Source organism: Orycteropus afer, unplaced genomic scaffold, assembly GCF_000298275.1.
Source record: "Orycteropus afer afer isolate SDZICR_OR568_19922 unplaced genomic scaffold, OryAfe1.0 scaffold00048, whole genome shotgun sequence".
NCBI lineage: Eukaryota > Metazoa > Chordata > Mammalia > Tubulidentata > Orycteropodidae > Orycteropus > Orycteropus afer.
The window spans coordinates 2813678-2818729 of record NW_006921635.1 but is presented as its reverse complement, the minus strand read 5'-3'; the positions used below and the strand labels follow the sequence as shown (position 1 = coordinate 2818729).

General features: G+C 44.7%; 1 pseudogene; it reads right to left on the bottom strand.

The window, feature by feature from the left end:
• Nucleotides 1-3585: 3585 nt before the first annotated feature.
• On the bottom strand, nt 3586-4889 carry LOC103194824 (annotated as a pseudogene).
• Between the last annotated feature and the right edge of the window lie 163 nt (nt 4890-5052).

Genomic DNA, 5052 nt, shown 5'->3' with positions numbered 1-5052 from the left:
ATAACCAAGTGAGTGCCTCTAGCATGACATCCGTTTGTTGAAATATCTCAGTGGATATTCCATCAATTCCTGGAACCTTGTTTTTTGCCAATTCCTTTAGTGCAGCTTCGACTTCTTCCTTCAGTACCATTGGTTCTTGATCATATGCCACCTCCTGAAATGGATGAAGATTGACCAATTCTTTTTGGTACAGTGACTCTGTGTATTTCTTCCATTTTCTTTTGATGCTTCCTGCATCATTCAATATATTGCCCATAGAATCTTTTGATATTGCAACTTGAGGCTTAATTTTTTTCCTCAGTTCTTTCAGCTTGAGAAATGCTGAGCGTGTTCTTCCCTTTTGGTTTTCTAACTCCAGGCCTTTTCACATTTCATTGTAATAATTGACTTTGTCTTCTCAAGCTGCTCTTTGAAATCTTCTGTTTAGCTCTTTTATCTTGTCATTTCTTCCATTTGCTTTAGCTACTTTCAATCAAATCAAGTTTCAGAGTCTCTTCTGACATCTATTTTGGTCTTTTCTTCCTTTCCTCTCTTTTTAATGACCTCTTGCTATCTTCATGGATGATGTACTTGATGTCATTCCACAATTCCTCTGGTTTTCAGTCATTAGTATTCAATGCATCAAATATATTCTTTAGATGGTTTCTAAATTCAGGAGGGATATAATCAAGGTCCTATTTTGGTTCTCGTTTAATTGTCTTCAGCTTCCACTTGAACTTGCCTATGAGCAGTTGATGGTCTGTTCCACAATCAGCTCCTCGCCTTCTTTCGGCTGAAGATATAGAGCTTTTCTAACCGCCTCTTGCCACAGACATTGTCAATCTGATTCCTGTGTACTCCATCTGGTGAAGTCCACATGTATAGCCTCCATTTGTGTTGTTGAAAAAAGGTATTTGCAATGAATAAGTCATTGGTTTTGCAAAATTCTATCATGCAATCTCCAGTGTTATTTCTGTCACCAAGGCCAAATTTTCCAACTACCAGTGATTTTTCTTTGTTACCAACTTTTGCATTCCAATCACCAGTGATAATCAATACATCTTGATTGCATGTTTGGTCAATTTCAGACTGTAGAAGTTGGTAAAAATCTTCAATTTCCTCATCTTTGGTTTTGGTGGTTGGTGCGTAAAATTTGAATAATAGTAGTATTAGCTGATCTTCCTCCTTGGTGTATGGATATTATCCTATCACTGACAGCATTGTACTTCAGGATAGATCTTGAAACATTCTTTGTGATGACGAATGCCACACCATTCCTCTTCAGTTTGTCATTCCTGGCATAGTAGATCATGTGGTTGTGTGATTCAAAATGGCCAAAACCAGTCCATTTAAGCTCACTGATGCCTAGGATATCAATCTTTATGCATTCCATTTCATTTTTGACAACTTCCAATTTTCCTAGATTCATACTTCATACATTCCATGTTCTAATTATTAATGGATGTTTGCAGCTTTCGGCCCCGTGCCTCCCACCCCCATTTTGAGTCATGCCACATCAGCAAATAGAGGGCCTGAAAGCTTTAGTCTATCCCTTTCATTAAGGTCAGCTCTACTCTGAAGAGGCAGCTCTTCCTCAGTCAAATCTTGAGTGCCCTCTGACCTGAGGGCCTCATCTTCTGGCCCTGTATCGGACAATGTTTCAGGGCTATTCATGAAGTTTTCCAGTGATATATCAGACAGTGTTTCACTGCTCTTCATAAGGCTTCCACTGGCCAGTTCTTTGAGAAATGGATGGTCTCTTCTTCCGAATCTGTCTTAGTCTTCAAGCTCCACTGAAACCTGTCCACCATGAGTGGACTTTGAAACACCGGTGATATTACCCTTCAGCCTCACAGCAACACGCAAGCCACCACAGTAGGACAAACTGACAGACCAGTTTTTCTCCCTTAGCTGTTCCAAATGGCTCCGTTCACTTTATGGTCTCCCTCAGCTGTTCCAAACCACCACCCGCCCCGCTTCCTGGTCTGTCTCCTCCCTCGGCTGCTCTGTACCGCACCGCGCTGTCCCACTTTATTTAAGTGGTTGATTTATGCTGAGTACAGAAACACATAAATGGTGACCCACAGAACCAGGGGGACTCTTCCCCATATGACCATTGGGTACAGCACACTCCCCTTGAAATGGTGAAAGCAAACAGGTGGGAAACTGCTTTCTTTCTGAAGCCTTTCAGAAAGGCTGCTTTCTGAACTGCTCAGCCTTCAAATTAATTAAACAAGAGAGCAATGGATCAGTCCCTGGTCAGAGCACAGAAGCCATTTCCTTTCCCTTAGTAACACCGTGTAGCTCCCTCCCTCCTGGGGCTCCTTGCCTTCTCGCCTCCCCTGGCAACTCACATATTAACCAAAGCTTGTGAGTCTCTGCCTAGGCTGTTTCTACTGCAGCATGGCTGACAGATGAAGTCATCCCAGCAAACCTGGTTGACCTACTGTCTTTTTTTTTTTTTTTTTTTTTAATTGTAATTTGGGTGAAAGTTTACAGAGAAAATTCACTTTCCATACAGCAACTCACATACACTTTGTCTCATGACATTGACTACAATTTCCCACAATGCAACAGCTCCCCTCCTGCTTCTTCCCCATAGTTACCTCTTCCCTGTGTCCTTCCTTCCATGTACTCCTGCCCCCCCGAGCTATCTCGCTGTGTGTACACAGCCCTTCTATTCTCCCACGATTGATCTCTCCAAGGAGCGAGTGTATCTACCTAATGCAAATGTTCAGCTCACATGCCTGTCTTTTGTTTGATTGGAAACCACAGGAGTGAGTTCAATTCCAGAGCTGAAGGGCAGCTAAGGGCCATAGTCTCAGTGGTTCCATCAGGCTCTATGAGACCAGCAAAACTGGTCCCCCCCCCTTTTTTTTTACTCCCACTCTATCCAGGATCTCCTAGATAAATTGACATACTGTCTTGTTTAATGATGTCTGGGCTCCCCCCAAGGAGCTTTGGTGGTGCTGTGGTTACAGCATTGGCCTGCTAGCTAAAAGGTAAGTAGCTTGAACACACCAGCTGCTCTATGGGAGAAAGGCGATGCATTCTGTTTCTATAAAGATTTACAGCCTTGGAAACAGTTGGGGCAGTTCTACTCTGTCCTATAGGGTCACTATGAATCAGAATCAACTTGATGACAGTGGTTTGATTTTTTCAGTCTTTAGATTTCCTCCAGGAGAAACCTAGCTCTCCTCTTATCACTCAGCTCTCCTCCCAGCTGGAGTCCACAAACAGGCTAGATGTTGCCCCAGGAGCTGAGACCCATCCAAGTCTCAAGCAGGTGAAGCAGGAAGCCAGCAAGTCACAAGTGCCCATGGTTTCTCTGTGGCTCTCACTCTGCTCAGCAGAAATGTTGGCCATGTCGCATCTTCAGTCCTGCGTGGGGCAGAGTTTAAGCCGGAGTTTCAGATGCCTAGAAACTTACTCTCCCTTCCCTAGAATTTCTGTAGTGACAATACTCACACAGCCACACTGTCTCTTTGAATCAGATTCTCTGAATGTGGAAGTCTCAGGAAACTTCAGTCTAGGTCCAATGAAGGATGTTACTGGACTTTGAACACCAAAGCCACGTATCTGGAGATCTTGATTCTTGGTGAAATGTCACTTCTTGGCTGGGTTATTTAAGGACAGGTTGGGGTCAGTTAATGGGGGCTCCACGGCTCTGGAATTGGCCATTAAAGCTTCCGGTGTGTTCCTGGTGGTGTTCTGATCCCCCGTGAGCTCCAAGCTTATGCTCTGGCTCCCTCAGTATCTTCTCCAGGCAGTGGGTAATCATGATGAAGAAGTTTGAGAAAGATGGGCTGGAGAAGTAGTAGACCAGGGGTCTAGCATGCTGTTCGTGTAGATGAAGGTGAAGGTCTTGAAAAATGCCAGGTCAGTCGAGGTATGTTGTTGTTATTGTTATGTGCCGTTGAGGTGGCCCCAACTCATAGCAACGCCTCCTTGGGTTTCCAAGGCGGCATCACTATGCAAGTAGATTGCCCAACCTTCTGTCTGAGGTATAGGGGTCACAATCCTATCCCCACTGTGTAGGAGCCAGAATGCCTATCCTCATAGCTACACCGGGTGGGAAGCAGATGGCGAAGACAATGGCCACAACCATAATGAAGCAAACAATTCTCTTGATCTTCACATGCCTGTCCATTTGCCTCTGCTCCAGTGTCCAGATTACTCTGGCCTAGCAGAACAAGATGATGCCCAGGGGCAAGAAAAACTCCAGGAGGAACATGGTGTTGTGCCACTCAAAGGCTTTGCAGATGCTAAAGCTGCTATACAGATGCATACCATTGTTTTTGGTCAACAACTTTGTGTTCAGGAGGTGACAGGTCAAGTCAGTGGCAACACTCCACAAAAGGCAAGAGATGATGGTGGCTGTGTGATTAGAGATCTTCTTTAGAGCAATATGGGGCTGGACCACCTGGAAATACCTGTCCATGCCCATCACTGTGAGGAAAATGATGTTGCCTTAGTGGTTCATGGTCAACATGAAGAGCATCAGCTGGCAGGCAATGTCTACAAACCTCTACTCTCACTCCCCCATGTACTTACTGGTTACAAATGGCAGGCAGATGATGAAGAAGAAGTCAGCCATGGCCAGGTTGAACAGGAGAATCTAGTTAGAGTTCCAGAACTTGAGGTGGAAGCAGAAAACCCACAGAGCAAGACCAGTACCCCGGATCCCAAACACAAACTCCAGTGCCAATACTGGTGGCAACACATTGGCAACAATGTCATCAGGGAACACAGGACACTTTTTGTGGTATATTTCCTCATAGTATTTGTCTTACCCCAGGGCGTTCACATTCATGAGTGGATTTTCTCATCCACTGATGGAGCGCCTCACCTCTCAATGGGAGAGTTGTGTGTCTGTAGCAAACGTGGGGTTCAGCACCTCTTTCTATCATGTCAGAGTGTTTAAATAGATGACTGATTACCAGGAAGCCGTGGGATAGTCAGTGGAGGCTGTGTAATGAGGTGCACCAGGTGGGAAGTGAACCTGAGTCTTCCATGGTGACCTAAGACGACAGAGTAGAACTGTCCCATAGGGTTTCCAAGATTGTCATCTTT